Source organism: Mauremys mutica, chromosome 10 (assembly GCF_020497125.1).
Source record: "Mauremys mutica isolate MM-2020 ecotype Southern chromosome 10, ASM2049712v1, whole genome shotgun sequence".
Classification (NCBI taxonomy): domain Eukaryota; kingdom Metazoa; phylum Chordata; order Testudines; family Geoemydidae; genus Mauremys; species Mauremys mutica.
This window is the reverse complement of record NC_059081.1, coordinates 83913596-83936055: the sequence shown is the minus strand read 5'-3', so window position 1 is coordinate 83936055 and position 22460 is coordinate 83913596. Positions and strand designations below refer to the sequence as shown.

Below are 22460 nucleotides of genomic sequence, written 5' to 3'. Positions count from 1 at the left end.
AGTGTACAGAAGCCCAGAGTGTGCAGCTGCCTTTTCTAAAGAAGGGCTTGGAGAAGCTCTTTTCCTTGATGGTTGTGTTGGCTTAGTTTTCCCTTTGTGCAGAACCTCCTGCTTTCTTCAGGACTGGAGCCTCTTCTTGGCCGCTCAGGCCCATGCTCTGGTTTCAGCTAGAGCCGCGGGATGGAACTGGGGCGTAGGGCGTCCCAAAGGCTAGAGCGTGAGCCGTAGTTGCTTCCAGACTAGCCTTTGCCATTCCTGACGTGCCAGAGAAATGGGCGCATGCCCAGGCTAGCGTGCAGAGCAGTTTCCCTCTCCCAAGTGTGCGCCTGTGCCTCCGCTTGAGGGGGCTTGCTAAATGCCACCTTTGGAGCCTGTGTGTTTCTCTGCTTCTCGCCAGCTGGGGAAAAGCCCCTTGGGGTAAAATCTCCTGCCCCACTGCCAAAATGAGCAACCTTGGAGCGGGAACGGTAAGAGGCCCCAGCAGCGGAGCAGGCCCTGCTTTCCTACCGTCTTCTGCTGTTGGCCACAGAGCATCAGCAGCTGCCCCCCATGCTGGTCTGTGGGTGGCTTTCAGTGGGTGTCTGGTGCGCCAGGGAGCAGGCTGGCTGGTGTCTGTAGCAGGAAACCACTTTGATGACTTCTTGTAGCCAGTGGGGTGAAGCAGAAGTTGCTTTTGTTGCTGGTTTGGTATATCCTCAGGAGGCTTCATCACCAGCCTTGGGACATCTGCCTATTTCTCAGCACTTCATCCTGAATTTGGCATCCTCAGTTGTGTCCCACAAAGCCACCACAGTTACACCGTGAAGGACATATCAAGGACTGGTGACATCACCATTATCACCTGACTCTGCACAGACTGACCTGGTGACTGGGGGAAGGGTCAGAAACATTCTGTGCACGTTTGTCCGTCTGTCCCTTTCTCCTCCCGTCCCAGGTTCTGGCTGCAGATTTCCCCAGACACTTGACTCCAAAGCATATGAGTTCAGATTAAAACATGAACCAAGATGACTAACTACAGAAACCAGAAGTGAAGTGATATTAAACAGATCAAAGCAGATTACCTAGTAAATAAACAAAACTGCAAACAAAGCCTAAAAGCCTAGGAAGATTGGGTCTGATTTAGCAAGTGCTCACCCTGACTGATGACCCACACAGGCTTGCAGATGCTGAAGGCACAAGCTGCACTTCCTTTCCAGCTTGGGATCCCCACCCCCGCGCCAAGTCATTTTCTTTCGGAGCTTCTCTCAGGTGCTCAGCAACGGGAGAGTAACAAATAACCGATGATGTCACTCCCTGCCTTAGAGAGCTGTTCCATGTGACCGATACTCGTTCTTCCAAACTTGGTTCCCAGCCCAGTTTGTGGAGAAACACGGGTACCCAAAATGGAGCTCAGTGTCATGTGGTCTGGTCACATGCCCTTGCCCACCTTGCTGAGCCCATTGCTCAGAGGCTGCCTGGAGCATTCTCCAGCAGGCTCACCAGGTCGGGGATAAGATTCTCCTAAGGCCTATTGTTTCCCCTGCTGGCCCTTCCCAACCAGCTGTCTACACTGGAAGCATCTTTCCTAGTGGTTGTCACCAGGTGTAACTACATTTGAAATAAAGATACAGAGTCAATATTCATAACTTCAGCTACCAAACTGATACATGCATATGAACAGGATACTCATATTCAGCAAATCAGAACTTTACCAATGACACCTTACACGGCCCATCTTGTACTAAATGCATCATCATGATGACGAATCTGGGGTGTAGTGTCAAAAGCAGGTTCTCTCTCCCTTCCCCCAGCAGGTTGGCAGGAAGACCCAGCAGTTCAGCAGCCAGGGCTGTGGCAGGAAGGAGTGGCTGACCAGGACTTCTCCTCCGCCTGGCCTTTGCTGAGACCAGGCAAAACCAGAGGGTCACTGATCAGCTCCGGGTCAGCTGCTGCTGGAACCTGCTCCCAGACATGGACAACTGGATACTTGGAAACCAAATGCCCCTGCTGGGCGTGGAAATTAGGAAATGGAGGTTTTACTATGGCCAGCCCTAGTCAGGGCACTGAGAGAATTTCCCTCCAATATGGAGGAGTCTCTGATGTCCAGTGTGGTGTTAGCGCTAACTGACGCATTTTCCATGCTAAGGACATCTGAGGGGCTCATAGAATCATAGAATATCCGGGTTGGAAGAGATCTCAGGAGGTCATCTAGTCCAACCCCCTGCTCAAAGCAGGACCAATTCCCAAATAAATCATCCCAGCCAGGGCTTTGTCAAGCCTGACCTTAAAAACCTCTAAGGAAGGAGATTCCACCACCTCCCTAGGTAACACATTCCAGTGCTTCACCACCCTCCTAGTGAAAAAGTTTTTCCTAATATCCAACCTAAACCTCCCCCACAGCAACTTGAGACCATTACTCCTTGTTCTGTCATCAGGTGCCACTGAGAACAGTCTAGATCCATCCTCTTTGGAACCCCCTTTCAGGTAGTTGAAAGCAGCTATCAAATCCCCCCTCATTTTTCTCTTCTGCAGACTAAACAATCCCAGTTCCCTCAGCCGCTCCTCATAAGTCATGTGCTCCAGCCCTCTAATCATTTTTGTTGCCCTCTGCTCTACTCTTTCCAATTTTTCCACATCCTTCTTGTAATGTGGGGCCCAAAACTGGACACGGTACTCTAGATGAGGCCTCACCAATGTTGAATAGAGGGGAATGATCACGTCCCTCGATCTGCTGGCAATGCCCCTACTTATACAGCCCAAAATGCTGTTAGCCTTCTTGGCAACAAGGACACACTGTTGACTCATATCCAGCTTCTTCTCCACTGTAACCCCTAGGTCCTTTTCTGCAGAACTGCCTCCTAGCCATTTGGTCTCTAGTGTGTAACAGTGAATGGGATTCTTCCGTCCTAAGTGCAGGACTCTGCACTTGTCCTTGATGAACCTCATCAGGATTCTTTTGGCTCAATCCTCTAATTTGTCTAGGTCCCGCTGTATCCTAGCCCTACCCTCCAGCATATCTACCACTCCTCCAAATTTAGTGTCATCTGCAAACTTGCTGAGAGTGCAGTCCACGCCATCCTCCAGATCATTAATGAAGATTGAACAAAACCGGCCCCAGGAGCAACCCTTGGGGCACTCTGCTTGAAACCGGCTGCCAACTAGACATGGTGCCGTTGATCACTACCCTTTGAGCCCGATGATCTAGCCAGCTTTCTATCCACCTTATAGTCCATTCATCCAGCCCATACTTCTTTAAGTTGCTGGCAAGAATACTGTGGGAGACTGTATCAAAACCTTTGCTAAAGTCAAGGAATAACATATCCACTGCTTTCCCCTCATCCACAGAGCCAGTTATCTCCTCATAGAAGGCAATTAGGTTAGTCAGGCATGACTTGCCCTTGGTGAATCCATGCTGACTGTTGCTGATCACTTTCCTCTCCTCCAAGTGCTTCAGAATTGATTCCTTGAGGACCTGCTCCATGATTTTGCCAGGGACTGAGGTGAGACTGACTGGCTTATAGTTCCCCGGATCCTCCTTCTTCCCTTTTTTAAAGATGGGCACTACATTCACCTTTTTCCAGTCACCTGGGAACTCCCCCAGTCGCCATGAGTTTTCAAAGATAATGGCCAATGGCTCTGCAATCACATCCGCCAACTCCTTTAGCACTCTCGGATGCAGTGCATCCGGCCCCATGGACTTGTGCTCGTCCAGTTTTTCTAAATTGTCCCGAACCACTTCTTTCTCTAAAGAGGGCTGGTCACCTTCTCCCCCTACTATGCAGCAGTCTGGGAGCTGACCTTGTTTGTGAAGACAGAGGCAAAAAATCATTGAGTATATTACCTTTTTCCACATCCTCTGTCACTAGGATGCCTTCCTCATTCAGTAAGGGGCCCACACTTTCCTTGACTTTCTTCTTGTTGCTAACATACCTGAAAAAACCCTTCTTGTTACTCTTAACATCTCTTGCTAGCTGCAACTCCAAGTGTGATTTGGCCTTCCTGATTTCACTCCTGCATGCCTGAGCAATATTTTTATACTCCTCCCTGGTCATTTGTCCAGTCTTCCACTTCTTGTAAGCTTCTTTTTTGTGTTTAAGATCAGCAAGGATTTCACTGTTAAGCCAAGCTGGTCGCCTGCCATATTTACTATTCTTTCTACACATCGGGATGTTTTTTTCCTGCAACTTCAATCAGGATTCTTTAAAATACAGCCAGCTCTCCTGGACTCCTTTGCCCCTCATGTTAGTCTCCCAGTGGATCCTGCCCACCAGTTCCCTGAGGGAGTCAAAGTCTGTTTTTCTGAAGTCCAGGGTCTGTATTCTGCTGCTCCCCTTTCTTCCTTGTGTCAAGATCCTGAACTCGACCATCTCATGGTCACTGCCTCCCACATTCCCATCCACTTTTGCTTCCCCTACTAACTCTTCTCTGTTTGTGAGCAGCAGGTCTAGAAGAGCTCTGCCCCTAGTTGGTTCCTCCAGCACTTGCACCAGGAAATTGTCCCCTACAATTTCCAAAAACTTCCTGGATTGTCTGTGCACTGCTGTATTGCTCTCCCAGCAGATATCAGGGTGATTAAAGTCTCCCATGAGAACCAGGGCCTGCGATCTAGAAACTTCTGGTAGTTGTCGGAAGAAAGCCTCGTCCACCTCATCCCCCTGGTCTGGTGGTCTATAGCAGACTCTCACCACGACATCACCCTTGTTGTTCACACTTCTAAATTTAATCCAGAGACTCTCAGGTTTTTCTGCAGTTTCATACTGGAGCTCTGAGCAGTCATACTCCTCTCTTACATACAATGCAACTCCCCCACCTTTTCTGCCCTGCCTGTCCTTCCTGAACAGTTTATATCCATCCGTGACAGTGCTCCAGTCATGTGAGTTATCCCACCAATCCTCTGTTATTCCAATCACATCATAGTTCCTTGACTGTGCCAGGACTTCCAGTTCTCCCGGCTTGTTTCCCAGGCTTCTTGCATTTGTGTATAGGCACTTAAGATAACTCGCTGATTGTCCTGCTTTCTCAGTCTGAGACAAGAGTCCTCCCCTCTTGCACTCTCCTGCTCGTGCTTCCTCCCGGTATCCCATTTCCCCACTTACCTCAGGGCTTTGGTCTCCTTCCCCTGGTGAACCTAGTTTAAAGCCCTCCTCACTAGGTTAGCCAGCCTGCTTGCGAAGATGCTCTTCCATTTTCTTCGTTAGGTGGAGCCAGTCCCTGCCTAGCACTCCTCCTCCTTGGAACACCATCCCATGGTCGAAGAATCCAAACCCTTCTCTCCGACACCACCTGTGTAGCCATTCATTGAGTTCCACAATTCGACGATCTCTACCCAGGCCTTTTTCCTGCACAGGGAGGATGGACGAGAACACTGCTTGCACCTCAAACTCCTTTATCCTTCTTCCCAGAGCCATGTAGTCTGCAGTGATCTGCTCAAGGTCATTCTTGGCAGTATCATTGGTGCCCACGTGGAGAAGCAGGAAGGGGTAGAGATCTGAGGGCTTGATGAGTCTCGGCAGTCTCTCCGTCAGATCGTGAATCCTAGCTCCTTTCAAGCAGCAGACCTCTCGGTTTTCTCAGTCGGGGCGGCAGATAGATGACTCAGTCCCCCTGAGGAGGGAATCCCCAACCACCACCACCCTCCTCCTTCTCTTGGGAGCGGTGGTTGTGGAACCCCCATCCCTAGGACAGTGTATCTGGTGCCTTCCAATCGGTGGAGTCTCCTGCTCCCTTCTCTCAGATGTACCATCTGGTCCACTCTCCACATTAGTACCTGTGGAAAGAACATGAAAACGGTTGCTCCTCTGTATCTCCATTGCTGGTACTTGGATGCTCCTCTTTCTTCTTCTGGAGGTCACATGCTGCCAAATTTCTTCACTGTCCCTCTCTCCCCTCTGCACAGCCTGCTCCGATTCTTCAGGATGTTGTGCCCGTAGAAGCATATCCTGACGGCTGTCCAGGAAATCTTCATTTTCTCTTATGCAAGGCAGGTTTGATACTTGTTGCTCCAGACTTCGAACCTTCTCTTCCAATATGGAAAGCAGCTCGCACTTTGTACAGACAACCTCACTTCTATCCTGTGGCAGAAAGACAAACATGGCACAACCTGTGCAGGCTACAACAGCTGAACTGAACGCTCACCTTCCATAATTTCTTCCTTCTAAGAGCTTCCTCAACTGTTGCAGCAACTCACAGAAGCCCATGAGATGAAAGCCTAAGTGAGCTCTCCCCAGGCAAACTCCCTCTGTTAGCCTCTGCTGTTCGCCGCTCAGCTGGTTCGTTGCTGAGTGCCTTTTTATAGCAGTCAGGCCCACTCAAGGCCAACCTGGAACAAAGCACTCCCAATTCACACTTTTCAAACAAACAAACAATCAAACAATCAAGCACAGGGTCAAACTGACAAACTGTTCCCTGCAACAGACACTCAGGGCTTGGCTACACTTACAAGTTGCAGCGCTGGGAGTTACAGCGCTGGTCATGCAGCTGTGTAGGGCCAGCGCTGCAGTGTGGCCACACTGACAGCTACCAGCGCTGCAGTGTGGCCACACTTGCAGCACTTTCCAGCGCTGTATTGAGAGGTGCATTGTGGGCAGCTATCCCACAGAGCACCTCGTCCCGTTTTGGCGCCGTTTTGGCACCGTTTTGGCGCTGAGTATTGTGGGAAGGGGAAGGAAGTGTGTGGGTCATTCCGCTTCCTGTTCCAACGCCCTGTGGTGCATCGCTTCACATCCCAGCATTCTGTCTTTCTGGCAACGTTTGGCGCCATTGTGAGTGTATTTCTGCTCTGTGTGTGAATCGCGATTTCTGTGGGAAATGGAGCCCGAGCTGCTGAGGACTGTGCTGATGACTGTCACTAGCACAACACGTTTGGCAGTCGAGCTATTCCTTCAGCTCCAAAGTGACAGTGAGGAGTCTGACGATGATATCGATATCGATTCTCCTGCCGCGTGTGACACCAAAGTGCTTGTGGCATTCACAGAAATGCTCAGCACCGTTGAACGCCGCTTTTGGGCTCGGGAACAAGCACTGAGTGGTGGGATCACATCGTCATGGAAGTCTGGGATGACGAGCAGTGGCTGCAGAACTTTCGTATGAGAAAAGCCACTTTCATGGGACTGTGTGCTGAGCTCGCCCCCACTCTGCGGCGCAAGGACACAAGATTGAGAGCTGCCCTGACGGTGGAAAAGTGGGTGGCTATTGCAATCTGGAAGCTGGCAACTCCAGACAGCTACCGGTCGGTCGGGAACCAGTTTGGTGTGGGAAAGTCGACCGTGGGAATCGTTTTGATGCAAGTTTGCAAGGCAATTAATCGCATCCTGCTAAGAAAGACCGTGACTCTGGGGAGCGTGCAGGACATTGTGGATGGCTTTGCACAAATGGGTTTCCCTAACTGTGGAGGGGCGATAGATGGGACGCATATTCCTATTCTGGCCCCCCCCCCCCACCTGGCATCAGAGTACGTTAATCGTAAGGGGTATTTCTCCATGGTTCTCCAGGCGCTTGTGGATCACCGCGGGCGTTTCATTGACATTTACACAGGCTGGCCTGGAAAGGTGCATGATGCACGCATCTTTCGGAACAGTGGCCTGTTCAGGAAGATGCAGGCAGGGACTTTTTTCCCAGACAGGAAGATCACAGTAGGGGATGTCGAAATGCCCACTGTGATCCTTGGAGACCCCGCGTACCCGTTACTGCCTTGGCTCATGAAACCCTATACAGGGAAGCTTGACAGGAGCAAGGACCGGTTCAACTCCTCCATTGGAGGAGCAGGTGAGTGTCTTTGTGTCTGTTTGTGTAGTGTTTGTCTCCCTCAGTAGAGGCCCGGAGGGGCAGACTGCTGAAGGGGCAGCCGAGCCTGGATTGGCTGAGCCCTGATTAGGGGGTGGAGCCAGGCTAGGAGGGGCCTATAAAAGCGGCCGCCCAGCCAGGCAGCGGCACAGCTGCGAGCAGCGGCACAGGAGGCAGCAAACAGAGCTGCTAACAGGGGAGTTTGCGTGGGAGCTCCCATTGGAGGAGCAGGTGAGTGTCTTTGTGTCTGTTTGTGTAGTGTTTGTCTCCCTCAGTAGAGGCCCGGAGGGGCAGACTGCTGAAGGGGCAGCCGAGCCTGGATTGGCTGAGCCCTGATTAGGGGGTGGAGCCAGGCTAGGAGGGGCCTATAAAAGCGGCCGCCCAGCCAGGCAGCGGCACAGCTGCGAGCAGCGGCACAGGAGGCAGCAAACAGAGCTGCTAACAGGGGAGTTTGCGTGGGAGCTCCCATTGGAGGAGCAGGTGAGTGTCTTTGTGTCTGTTTGTGTAGTGTTTGTCTCCCTCAGTAGAGGCCCGGAGGGGCAGACTGCTGAAGGGGCAGCCGAGCCTGGATTGGCTGAGCCCTGATTAGGGGGTGGAGCCAGGCTAGGAGGGGCCTATAAAAGCGGCCGCCCAGCCAGGCAGCGGCACAGCTGCGAGCAGCGGCACAGGAGGCAGCAAACAGAGCTGCTAACAGGGGAGTTTGCGTGGGAGCTCCCATTGGAGGAGCAGGTGAGTGTCTTTGTGTCTGTTTGTGTAGTGTTTGTCTCCCTCAGTAGAGGCCCGGAGGGGCAGACTGCTGAAGGGGCAGCCGAGCCTGGATTGGCTGAGCCCTGATTAGGGGGTGGAGCCAGGCTAGGAGGGGCCTATAAAAGCGGCCGCCCAGCCAGGCAGCGGCACAGCTGCGAGCAGCGGCACAGGAGGCAGCAAACAGAGCTGCTAACAGGGGAGTTTGCGTGGGAGCTCCCATTGGAGGAGCAGGTGAGTGTCTTTGTGTCTGTTTGTGTAGTGTTTGTCTCCCTCAGTAGAGGCCCGGAGGGGCAGACTGCTGAAGGGGCAGCCGAGCCTGGATTGGCTGAGCCCTGATTAGGGGGTGGAGCCAGGCTAGGAGGGGCCTATAAAAGCGGCCGCCCAGCCAGGCAGCGGCACAGCTGCGAGCAGCGGCACAGGAGGCAGCAAACAGAGCTGCTAACAGGGGAGTTTGCGTGGGAGTTTGCGTGGGAGTTAGCAGGGGGAGGTGGAAGGGGGCCGCGCCGTGTCCCCCGTGTTTCCCTAGGTACAAGCACCGAGCGAGGCCGGGACAGCAGCAGCCATGAGCCAAGCAGCAGAGGACACACCGAGGATGAGAGCATGCAGCAGCTGCGGTATGTACCTGGTTCTAGCAGGGGACCCAGAGCAGTACTATGTATGTATGAAGTGCCGCCTAATAGAGCTGCTGGAGGAAAAGATCCAGGGCCTAGAGCTGCAGGTAGAAACCCTGATAGAGAATAGAAGGGGGTTCGAGCAGCTGATGGAGCAATGGCAGGCGGTAACTGAAGGGGAACGCCCAGGGGCACAGGCAGGAGCAGGGGCTAAGGCCAGTGAGGGGGGACCACCAGACGAGGAGGATGGGCGGTGGAAGCATGTGACTGTGAGAAGCAGGCCGAGGAAAAGGAGAGCCAGTGACGGGGAAATAGAGCTAAGGAACAGGTTTGAAGGTTTGGAGAATGAGGAAGGGGTAAAGAATATGGTAGCTGATGGTGGGAGGCCAAGGAAAAAGAGACGAGCGGCCAGTCCCATAGATAGAGGGGAGGAGTCTATGGAGGCAACACCAAGTTTGGGTCAGGGGAGACTACAGGATGGCTTAAGGGGAACCACAAGGGAAGATAGGAATGGAAGGAGCTTGCAACCAGGGGGAACGGGGGATAGGTTAGAGGACCGCACTGTCCCCAGGCAAAGGCAGGTCTACGTGATTGGGGACTCCATACTGAGAAGGTTGGACAGGCCTGTGACCAGGGCCGATCCGGAGAACAGAAGGGTGTGCTGTCTACCGGGCGCTAAAATACGGGATGTGGACCTGAGGTTGAAAAGGATCCTAAGAGGAGCAGGTAAGAACCCTTTGGTCATCCTTCATGTGGGAACGAATGATACTGCTAGATTCTCGCTAGACAGGATCAAGGGTGACTATGCCAGGTTGGGTAAGACGCTTAAGGAAATTGAGGCTCAGGTGATCTTCAGTGGGATCTTACCTGTCCCTAGGGAAGGGCGCCAAAGGGGTGAGAGAATCCTGACGATTAATAGTTGGCTGAGAGAGTGGTGTTACAAGGAGGGCTTTGGGATGTATGGGCACTGGGAGGCTTTTGGGGACAGACAACTGTTCTCACGGGATGGGCTCCACCTAAGTAGGGAAGGAAGTAGACTTCTAGGAGGGAGGCTGGCTCATCTGATTAAAAGAGCTTTAAACTAGACACTGGGGGGAGACGGTTGGGAGAGGCCCTGGTGCACTCCACGCCAAATTTATACATTGGGAGTGAGAACAAGAAGATAACAACAGATATAGCCAGAGGGGGACGGTTAGGTGTAAGGAAGACGGGGGGGACGGATACTAGATCGACAGGTCATACTGGTAGTACTGTGTCCCTACCGAGCGGGGTGAGAAGAGTGAGAGGAGCCCAACAGCAAAAGGTAGGATGTTTGTTCACCAATGCGAGAAGCTTAGGTAATAAAATGGAGGAACTGGAGCTCCTGGTCCGAGAATTGAAACCGGATATCGTAGGAATTACCGAAACATGGTGGAACGATAGCCATGACTGGAGTACAGGTATGGAAGGGTATGTGCTGTTTAGAAAAGACCGATGCAAAGGTAAAGGTGGGGGAGTAGCATTGTATATCAATAATGAGGTGAAATGTAATGAAATAACTAGCAATGCAATGGTTAATACGGAGTCTGTGTGGGCAATGGTCACGTTAGGGAAGAAAACTACCAGAGCCTCACCCGGGATTGTGATTGGGGTGTGCTATAGACCGCCAGGATCTAGCTTGGAGACGGATAGAGAGCTCTTTAATGTTTTTAAGGAGGTAAACACTAATAGGAACTGCTTGATCATGGGAGACTTTAACTTCCCAGATATAGATTGGGAAACAAATGCTAGTAATAACAATAGGGCTCAGCTTTTCCTAGACGTGATAGCTGATGAATTCCTACATCAAGTGGTTGCTGAACCGACGAGGGGGGATGCCATTTTAGATCTGATTTTGGTGAGTAATGAGGACCTTGTTGAGGAAATAGTAGTAGGGGACAACCTTGGCTCGAGTGATCACGAGCTAATTCGTTTCAAAATTAATGAGAGGATAATTAATATTGCATCTGAGACTAGGGTTTACGATTTCAAAAGGGCTAACTTTACTAAATTAAGACGACTAGTTAGGGAAGTGGACTGGACCAACATATTTAGGAATCTAAAGGTAGATGACGCCTGGGGTTACTTCAGGTTGAAATTGCAGGAGTTGTCAGAGGCATGTATCCCGAGAAAGGGAAAACGGCTCGTAGGTAGCAGTTTTAGACCGAGCTGGATGACCAAGCGTCTTAGAGGGGTCATTAAGAAAAAACAGAAAGCGTACCGGGAGTGGAAAATGGGAGGGATCAGCAAAGAAACCTACCTTATTGAGGTCAGAGGGTGTAGGGATGCAGTGAGAAAGGCAAAGCGACGGGTGGAGATGGACTTAGCGAAGGGGATTAAAACCAATAGCAAAAGGTTTTTTTAGCCATATAAATAGGAAGAAAACCAAGAAGGAAGAAGTGGGACCGCTTAAAACTTTAAACGGAGTGGAGATTAGGGATAATCTTGGAATGGCACAATATCTGAATGAATATTTTGCCACGGTCTTTAATGAGGCTAATGAAGGGCTAAGGAATAGTGATAGAGGGACCGATGGGAATGAAGATATGGGGGTAGACATTACGGTATCTGAGGTGGAGGCCAAACTTGAACAGCTTAACGGAAGTAAATCGGGGGGCCCGAATAATCTTCATCCTAGAATATTAAGGGAATTGGCGAGTGATATTGCTAGCCCGTTAGCGATGATTTTTAATAAATCTCTAAATTCGGGGATAGTACCGTTGGACTGGAGATTAGCTAATGTAGTTCCTATATTCAAGAAGGGGAAAAAAAGTGACCCGGGTAACTACAGGCCTGTTAGTTTAACATCTGTAGTATGCAAAGTAATGGAAAAAATTTTGAAAGAGAGAGTGGTTAAGGAGCAGGAGGCCGATGACAACTGGGATAGATTACAGCATGGATTTACGAAAGGTAGATCGTGCCAAACCAATCTGATCTCCTTCTTTGAGAAAGTAACAGATTTTTTAGACAAGGGAAATGCGGTGGATCTAATATATCTGGATTTCAGTAAGGCGTTTGATACGGTACCGCATGAGGAATTATTGGTTAAATTGGAAAAGATGGGGATCGAAATGAAAATCCAGAGGTGGATAAGGAGTTGGTTAAAGGGGAGACTGCAGAGGGTAGTACTGAAAGGGGAACTGTCGGGTTGGAGGGGGGTTACCAGTGGAGTTCCTCAAGGTTCGGTTTTGGGTCCTATTTTATTCAATCTATTTATTGCTGACCTGGGAACCAAGAGTAGGAGTGGGCTGATAAAGTTTGCGGACGACACCAAGTTGGGAGGTATTGCCAATTCGGAGAAGGATCGGGATATCCTCCAGGGAGATTTGGATGACCTTGTAAACTGGAGTATTAGTAACAGGATGAAATTCAATAGTGAGAAGTGTAAGGTTATGCATTTAGGGATGACTAACAAGAATTTTAGTTATAAGCTAGGGACGCACCAGTTGGAAGTAACGGAGGAGGAGAAGGACCTGGGAGTCCTGGTTGATCGTAGGATGACTATGAGTAGGCAATGTGATGTGGCCGTTAAAAAAGCTAATGCGGTCTTGGGTTGCATTAGGCGGGGTATTTCTAGTAGGGATAAGGAAGTGCTAGTCCCGTTATATAAGGCGTTGGTGAGACCTCATTTGGAGTATTGTGTGCAGTTTTGGTCTCCCATGTTTAAGAAGGATGAGTTAAAACTGGAACGGGTACAAAGAAGGGCCACTAGAATGATCCGAGGAATGGAAGGCCTGTCGTATGACAGGAGACTTGAGGAGCTCGGTTTGTTTTCCTTAACCAAAAGAAGGATAAGGGGAGATATGATTGCACTCTTTAAATATATCAGAGGGATAAATACCAGGGAAGGAGAGGAATTATTTCAGCTCAGTGCTAATGTAGACACAAGGACAAACGGATATAAATTGTCAGTCAGGAAATTTAGGCTTGAAATTAGACGAAGGTTTCTAACCATCAGGGGAGTGCAATACTGGAACAGCCTACCGAGGGAAACAGTAGGGGCGAAGGACCTCCATGACTTTAAGATTAAGCTAGATAAGTTTATGGAGGAGATGGTATAATAGGATAACGGGCTTAGTCAATAGGTCAATTGAGTGCCAAACTGGTACTTAATTGGGTCAAATTGGGTCAATAATATGATATTCTTAACCTCTTTCAGAGGGTATGGCTGGAGAGTCTTGCCCGCATGCTCGGGGTTCAGCTGACCGCCATATTTGGGGTCGGGAAGGAATTTTCCTCCAGGGCAGATTGGCAGTGTCCCTGGAGGTTTTTCGCCTTCCTCCGAAGCATGGGGCAGGGGTCGCTTGCTAAAAGAGTGGGTAGATCGGCTAATGTGGCCTGCATCTTGCAGGAGGTCAGACTAGATGATCATAATGGTCCCTTCTGATCTTGAATTCTATGATTCTATGATTCTATGAACTACAGGCTGAGCCGGTGCAGAATGACTGTGGAGTGTGCTTTTGGGCGTTTAAAAGCCCGCTGGAGATGTCTGTATGGGAAGCTAGACTTGGGGGAAAGCAGCATCCCCGCGGTTATATGCGCTTGCTGTACCCTCCATAATATTTGTGAAGGGAAGAGTGAAACATTCAGTGAGGCATGGACCACCGAGGTTCAAGTCCTGGAGGCTGAATATGCACAGCCAGAGAGCAGGGCTAATAGAGAGGCCCAGCACAGGGCTACAAGGATTAGGGATGCCTTGAGGGAAGAATTTGAGGCTGAAAGCCAACAGTAATGTTTGCTGCCTTGCATGGGAGTGAATTGCACTGTTTACACTGTTATTCTATTATCCCTAAAATGATTTGCAGTGCCTCTTTCTTTACTGGGCTAAGGTATCTTTCACTATCTGCTATAATAAAGACTGTTTTCAAAGCCAAGAATTGTTTTATTGAAAAGAAAAAAACTTCCTTGACAGACAGACAGACACACAACATTTCATGAACACAAGAGGGCAGGGGTGTGGGTTGGTGAACTGTACAGTCACAAGTTTGCATATGTCCTGTCTGGATTGCTGTTTAATGAATCCTGCACTTCAGGGTGCATATACTGCATGGTGATGGGGGTTGAATGCAGAGGGTAAGGGTGGTAGGTATCAGGGCTGGTTGGTGAACGTACAGGTGTTGGAGGCAGCTGGTGGTGGTAAGAACCTGGATGCTGGGGAAAGGTGGTTTGAGCTGACATTGGGGCACAAGGCAAAAAGGACGGGGCGGGTGGGGGAGTAGCACGGTAGTGCTCTGCTTGCATGGCAACGAGTGACTCTATAGAGTCCGCTTGGCGCTCCAGGATGCTTAGCAGCCGCTCCGTGCTTTTCCTCTTGGCCACTGCATTTCTCTTGCGGATCCTGCTCTCCTTCTCTCTCCAGTCCTTCAATTCTTTTCTCTCTGTAGCAGAGTGATGAAGAACAATTTTCAGCATGTCCTCTTTGCTCTTGCGGGGATTTTTTCTCAAATTTTGAAGCCTCTGTGATGTTGAACATCTGGGCAGTCCAGTACTCAAGGTCACTGTAGAAACACAGAAATGACAACATTTAACACGGGCAGCATTGTATCTACTATCTCCAGACATGAATTGTTACACTGAGGGAGTTCTCACTTTAGCATTCTTTTCCCCACACGCATAACACAACAGAAGCCACGAAATGGTGAGTGAGGGGTGCTTATAGAAGTGGGGCTTGAGTGATAGAGGGGAGCTGGTTGCTTCGGGTAATCTGGAGTGCTAGAGGGGTTGAGTGAAGATGCAGATGCAGGGGTGATCTTATCTCCCTATCTCTTCACTAAAGAGTCTCCCAACATTTTTCACAGGACTTAATCCTGGAAGATGTTTCCCTACTGCGAGTCACTAGGGAACAGCGGGAGGCTCTTTTAGAGCAATGTGGATTCCGCCCGGGACCCTATGCGGCGTGCCTGTGTTCAGAAATGGTCCCCCCACCACTGGCAGCAGAGTGGCGCGGACGCGTCACCGTCACTGGGACAAGGGACACAGTGGCTCTGCCTATAAACCTGCGCAGGCATATTGCCCACGCTCTGGATGAAGCTTTTGCTGAGATAACTGAAGCAGATTACCGCGACGTGATAGACCACATCAATGGGCTATTCCACATCTAGAGGCTGGCATGCATGCAGCCATAACCCCCCTTCCTCTCCAGAAACATTTCCACCCAGAAAATAAAAGCCACTTACCGGTAACCCCCTCCTCTGCTTGTCCTTCTGCAACTGCTGGCTGCTGCGATTGGGTACTTTCCTCCTGGCTTGAGAAGAGCTCCTGGCTGCATGCCTCAAGGGACTCTGGGGTGTCTTCCCCCATCCCAGTAGCTTCACTCGCGGTTTCCTCTCCCCCACCCCGCCGCCTCCTCCGCCTGTCCCCCAGCCTGCTCAGAAGTGTCCATCGTTATCCTGGGATTGGCAGTGGGGTCACCCCCAAGTATCTCGTCCATCTCCCTGTAAAAACGGCAGGTCGTGGGGGCAGTTCCGGATCGTCGATTCCCCTCTCGGGCTTTGTAATAGGCACTCCGCAGCTCTTTAACTTTCACCCTGCATTGTAGTGCGTCCCGATCATGGCCCCTATCCAGCATGGCCCTTGATATCTGCTCAAAGATATCGTAATTCCTACGGCCGGAGCGCAGCTGTGCCTGAACAGATTCCTCACCCCAAACACTGATGAGGTCCTGCAATTCACCAGTGCTCCATGCTGGGGCTCGTTTGCCGCGTGGAGGCATGGTCACCTGTAACTGATTGCACTCCACACCTGGCTGCAGCAAACAGGAAGGAGATTTTTAAATTTCCCGGGGCATTTAAAGGGCGGGTCACCTGAGGCAAGAGCAGTAGAGTGCAAACTGATGTGCAGAGTGGCTGCACAGGAATTCTGGGATAACTCCTTATTCTCTGGAGGACAATTAAAGCGCTGGTGAGTGTCCACACCTGCTGAGCAGCGCTGGATCACCAGCGCTGCACTCCTTATACCCCTGCCGGGATGGGTTTTCAGCCAGCGCTGCAACCAGGGAGTTGCAGCGCTGGTTGTGCCCTGCAAGTGTGGACGGGGTGTTGTTGCAGCGCTGGAAAGCCTCCACCAGCGCTGCAACTTGTAAGTGTAGCCAAGCCCTTAGAAACCACTCAGTGACAGACTTGAAGGTGGCAATTTTGCAACAAAAAAACTTCAAAAACAGACTCCAAAGAGAAACTGCTGAACTTGAATTAATATGCAAACTAGACACAATTAACTGTGGCCTAAACAGAGACTGGGAATGGTTGGGTCATTACAGTAATTGAATCTATTTCCCTATGTTAAGTTCTCACACCTTCTATGGGCCATCTTAATTATCACTTCAAAAAGTTTTTTTTCCTCCTGCTGACTATAGCTCATCTCAATTGATTAGACTCTGCCTGTTGGTAGGCATACTTCCACCTTTTCATGTTCTCTGTATGTATAAAGATCTCCTGTCTGTGTGTTCCATTCTATGCATCCGAAGAAGTGAGCTGCAGCTCACGAAAGCTCATGCTAAAATAAATGTGTTAGTCTTTAAGGTGCCACAAGTACTCCTGTTCTTTCTCCGGATACAGACTAACACGGCTGCTACTCTGAAACCTGAACAGTTTCAGTTAGTGCTCAACCCTTATTAAGCATGGGAGAACCCACACAGGGAAGGTGGCGAACAGCGGAGGCTAACAGAGGGAGTTTGCCTGGGATCTGTCCGTGAGGAGGTACGCTAAGTGCTGCATTGCGGGGGGAGGGGGCTGTGTTGGGGAGTAAGCATTTAAAGGGTTTCTACCCTGTGTGTGTTTTCTAATGCAACAGGGTGATGGTGCACTAAAACTTTTACAACAATAAAAGCACTTTTATGGCCTCTCTCCAGTGTGGATTCTCCCAGGCTTTAAAAAGGCCAGACTGCTGACTGAAGGTTTTCCCACACTCCAAGCATTTTTAGGGTTTCTTTTCCTTGTGATTTGTCTGCTGGGCTGTGGTTTCCTGGGCACCATTGCCTCCTCTCCCACATTCAATGGATTCATCCATTTTCTTCCATGGGCTGTTTCCCAGCTTCCTCTCTGACCTGTGCCAGTGACTCCAGGCTTTTCTCTGTTCCCAGCACTGGGAAAAATAGTGTCCAGCTCTTCAAGGTCCCCTGCAGTTCCACTTGGTCAGGACCTTTCTGCTGTGGATTCCTGTCCTCATTCTCATGTCACCTGCTGCAGGGGAGAGAGAATCCAGGCAGGAGTCAGTGCCTGGGCTGGCAGAAAGGGCACAAAGGGGAGTAGCAAAGGGGGAAAACACAACACAATCACTGTTTGGAGATTGAGCAACTGGATTCTGTCTCCACGTCCCATCCAAACACTCCCAGGGAAGTGACGTCAGGGAGAAAACTCCTGACAGCGAACAGGGTGGGTGGGAAGCCATGAGCGAGATCTGCCATGATGATATGACATTTGCTGACCACAGCCTGACCTGGGTGAGATGAGGCACAACTGAGGAGGGCTCACACCACATTTTGGGGATTTTCAGATTTTTCCTTCATTTGCCAGATAGTTTCTGTGTCTGTGTCACTGACTCCTCACCTGTGCCTGTGACTCTTGGGATGTTGCTTTCCTTGAAGGGCTGGAGATCTGGGACCCACGGATCTTCCCTTGCTTCCAGCCGGGCAATCAGGGCAGGTTTGAGAATGGGGAGTCCTGCTCAGGGGGTGAAATCAGGTATGAGCACAGTGCACTGAGGATTGGGGCAGTATTTGTCGCAAATGGCACATCTTGAGTTTAACCTGAGCCCAGGGTTTGCTGGGGAGTTGTGGGATGTGAGCAGATGGGAACGTGGTCACTGAGCCCCCGTGGGGGAGGCCGATGTCTGGAGGGAACGAGAAGTTCTCACAGTGTTACCAGGAGTGTTCAGGGTCTGTGGGCAGTGGGGGACTTGCTGAGGCACACACAGCTCTGGTGTTAAACCCCTGCCTGTGTCTGAACCCCCAGAGCTCTCCCCACACATAGAGCCAGTCCCAGGGAGGGAGGTGCACAGAGATCCTGTGTGTGAGTGAGAATTAACGCAGAGATGATAAAACATTTTTTCTGCCCCCTGGGACAACTGGAGGGACGGGGATGAATTAGCATGGGCTGGGGGGAAGGGGAAGAATAGCTCAGTGGTTTGAGCATTGGTCTGCTAAACCCAGGATTGTGAGTTCAATCCTTGAGGAGGCCACTTAGGGATATGGGGCAAAAATCTGTCTGGGGATTGGTACTGCTTTGATCAGGGGGTTAGACTAGATGACCTCCTGAGGTTCCTTCCAACCTTTAAGTCCATGACTCCCCAATCCCATTGGAGGGGGTTGGACATGAATGCCTCTCTCACACTGGCACTGCGGACTATGCAACCCATTCCCCTCTAATGTCACTGACCCGCTGCAGAAATGCAGACCCCGTGGCTTCACATAGCTGAGGGGACAGGAACCCTTACCCAGCGAGGTCACAGTCCCATAGTTCTCCTGCATGACGTCCCTGTAGAGGGCTCTCTGAGCGGGGTCCAGCAGAGCCCCCTGCCCCGTGGGGAAATACACAGCCACCTCCTCGAAGCTCACCGGCCCCTGAAACAACAGGTGCTCCCCACTCAGTGCCTGCTGCTCCCGCCACAGCTCCACCATTCATGGGGGAAGAAGCACAATAGGACGGGTCTGGGAAGGCCAGAGGAGCAGAATCCCACCCCACCCTGCCCAGAGTGGCCAGGAGGCTGCAGGGAACAGAGAGAAGGGGAGAGCTCCTTGTCCCTCCCAGCAGGCGGAGGAGGGCAGGGTCTTCCCATTTCCCACCCACCTACTAGGCACAGGCTGAGGTGGGAGGCAGGGAACAGGGACAGGAATCCCAGCACCTCCCCTTTGTATTTCATCGCAGTCTCTGCCTGGGGGGTTCAGGCTCCAGTGCTCTGCTCTGGTTTCCCAACCCTGCCCAGGGGGTGTTTCCAGCTTCAGAAATGGGGGAATGTTCACACACTCCCAATGGGTCTGTTCATAAACCAGGCCCTAGGCTGGGCATATCCCAGCAGGTTTATCAGTCTCTGTCCCCCCCACCACACCCTGAGTGTTTCCTGACCACCCCCCTCAACAAAAACTCTCCCCAGCAGCTCCCCCAAATCCCCTACCTCAGCTGGATCCACCACAGCCATTTCCCTGGCCCGGCTCCTGGGAAGATGGGACGCTCTGGAGAAAAACGGGGTCATTATTCTGCAGCCTGTCAGGGTGAGAAGGGAAATTCGGGAGGTTTCTGAATTAGTGTTAGTCCATTTCACACCCCGACCCCCCAGGCTCTGTCCCTGCAGACAGACACTCTAGACTCTGCCATGCTGGGAGAAGCCTCAGTGACGCTATTACAGCACAGACCCGACCTCTCCCACCGGGACGAAACCCACCAGACGCTGTTACACTCTCCCAGGAACAGAATTTCTGAGCCAAATGCCAGAAAAGAGCAGAATCAAAGGAGCCGCTTTGGGGAATCCCCCGACACTGTCCCCCCAGCAGCACATTTCCCCAGCAGTTTGGGCACCAGGCAGAGGCAGGACCTGGCTTTTCCTCTCCCTGCCCCTCCCCTCTCCCAGGCAAGTCAGTCTGCCCCGGGCGGGGGGGGCTGCAGGGCAAGGCTGGGTGCCCGGCACCTCCCTCCCCACTGATTGCTCCAGCTGCCCCTTCCAGGCTCCCCCTCTCCCTCCTGCATGAAGAGCTGGTGACTGTCCTGCATTCCCGCGGGCGTTTCCTCCCCAGTAGCTACAGCCCCTGCTAACGGGGGTGTGACGTTATGAGTATAATATAATATCTCATTGAAAGGTGACAGGGCCAGAAAGAGTTAATTAACTCACCGACTGACCTGACCCATGGGTGAACCTTAAGGACTGGTTAGAAAGATATGTAAATGAATAGAGCTTTGAAATGCAAGTCTGCATTGTTAGAGATCTCAAGGATAGATGTTTACTCTGGTCTTGTGATATGAGCAAACAAGTCTTGTCTATCACTATAGCTTTGATTCAAAGATCAAAAAAGGAATATTAACATTTAGGAAGATACTTGAGTGAAATAGTATTGTCTATGTGTCTCTTTGAAGGTTGTAGTAAGCTGTATTTGAACTGTTTAATGTGGTTGGCGGCCCATACCCCGGTTGGGGTGACGGGCATGAATGAATGATGAATGAATTGCCTGGCTGTTTGGGAGAAGGAGTTAAGCCTATTGTTTTCTCAGGCCGAAAGGCTGCTGGAAATGTATAAGAACCCTGGGACATGATCCTACTTCATTTCAGAGCTGCTTTGGGTTTCAAGAGGGGGAAACCTTAAGCCACAAGGATTGAGATCCCCAGTCATTGACTGGAGCCAGCCTGAATATGGAAATTGGACTATAACCTATGGGCTATTTCTAAAAGGACTTTTGGCAACTACAAGCTCACCTCTGCTATGCATTTGAACCTCAAGAACTGAATTCAAGTCTGTATGAATATTGATCTTTTAACCAACTCTTTCTCTCTTTTCTTTTTAAATAAATTTTAGCTTAGTTAATAAGAATTGGCTATAGCGTGTATTTTGGGTAAGATCTAAGTTATAATTGGACCTGGGTATGTGGCTGATCCTTTGGGATTGGAAGAACCTTTTCTTTTATAGGATGAGATAAGATTTTCAATAATCATCGTCATACCTGACATGTGTGTCTGGATGGAGGCCTAAGGCTGGGTACTTTAAGGGAACTGCGTGGTTTGGACTTCTAAGTAACCAGTGAGGTACTATAGAAGCTGTTTTGTGCTGGCTTAGTAAATCTAAGTATTGGAATAACCACCAGCATTTGGGGTTTGTCTGCCCCATTTGGTTTGCAGTTCACCCTAATTGAGTGACCTCAGCTGGCTCCCACAGGCAGCACCATCACAGGGGGTGAGCCTGGGGGCGCTGGGGCAGCAGCTCTGCGCCACACAGACACTCAGGGGCAGAGATGGGGTGAGCAGGAGCCATTTCTGCAGAGTCACTTTCCAGCCTGGCCCCAGCACTTCCCTCGGATCTCTCTCACCACCTGCAGCCTCTGGCTCAGGAGCTGATGCCAGCAGAGCCCAGGGCTGCCCCAGGGGGATAGTTCCAGATCCAGGAGAAAGTCCCCCCTCGGCTGGGCACAGCTGCTCTGGGATCATAGTGATGGTCTGTCCCAGCACAGACCCCACTCGGCAGCAGCACCTGCTAAACCCAGGCCCCCAGATCCCAGTAGAGGCAGCAGCATCTGCCCCAGGAAGCCCAGCGAGCTCCAGGGCTCCAGTATCCTGAGCTCAGAGAGGGACGGACACCGACTCCTCGGCCTGAGCAATGCCCAGAGCCTCTGCTGGGGGCAGCTAATGACTGAGCCTCCCTGTGCTGCCCCCGCAGCCCCCAGGGACAGTCAGGCCGATGCTGATCTCATTTCCCCTTTGGACCCATAGCAGAACCAGAGACCCAGTTCAACCCGGGATTTCATACATGAACCAGAACCGAATCTAACCCCTGCATTTGTGTTACCGCCTGAACCAGAACTGAACAAAAAAAAGTGGGGAAGGGGCTGTTACCAGTTAAAATAAAGATTCAGCATTTTTAAAGCTCATTATTTTTTTTAAAAAAACCTACAGAGATCTTATTTTCATTGTAAGAGAAGACAGCAGAGTAACCAGCGGGCTAGTGATGGCCCCAGGACGGCCTGCCCCAGGACAGTGAGCAGAGAAGGGGGCCAGCCCACTGGAGCAGGGAGCGAGAGGGGAACCTTGGGAGCTGCCTGCACACCATGGGAGGCAGAAGGGGGCCCAGAGATAGATGAGCCACCTCTGAGATGCCCCTGGGGAGAGAAAGGGTTGGATGCTCCCTGGGCCCTGAAGTTCATAATAACTCCTCAAGGCCAAGGGCAAAGGTAACGGCTCCCCAAACTTCTCCCCGTGACATGCCTCCTCTCACCATCCCCAGCCCTGGGGCAGCTCCTCCCTCCAGTTGCCCCACATGAGGCAGGGTTCAAACTCCAAACTCCCACTGAAGCTGCCTCCCAGCGTCCTCCAGGCATTTGTCTGATACCCACGTCCACCCCTACCACAGAAATAATGATGTCAGAGAATCAATGTCAGACATGTCTGAAATTGAAAGATGGATTGGAATTTCTTCTGAATCTCTAAAATGGAAGCGATATCTGGACAATGGAAAGCCCAAAAAATGAATGGGCCAATTCCTGATTCATTCACAGGTGGGCCATTTCTCCATAAGAAAGAAAACATACCGACTACTGGGAACATCTGAAAAATGTCCTGCCCCCGCTAAATCAACTAGCAAAAGTCTTACTGGCAGTAACGAGGGTGACCAGATGTCTTGATTTTATAGGAC

The 22460-nt window shown here is 50.9% G+C and overlaps 1 long non-coding RNA gene across 1 annotated transcript; it reads right to left on the bottom strand.

The window, feature by feature from the left end:
• Window positions 1-16612: 16612 nt before the first annotated feature.
• Window positions 16613-18624, bottom strand: LOC123378602. The gene is made up of 3 exons (XR_006582668.1): window positions 18567-18624; window positions 17681-17794; window positions 16613-17314 (listed from the first exon to the last, which is right to left on the bottom strand). It is a non-coding gene; the product is annotated as an uncharacterized LOC123378602 (long non-coding RNA).
• Window positions 18625-22460: the final 3836 nt, after the last annotated feature.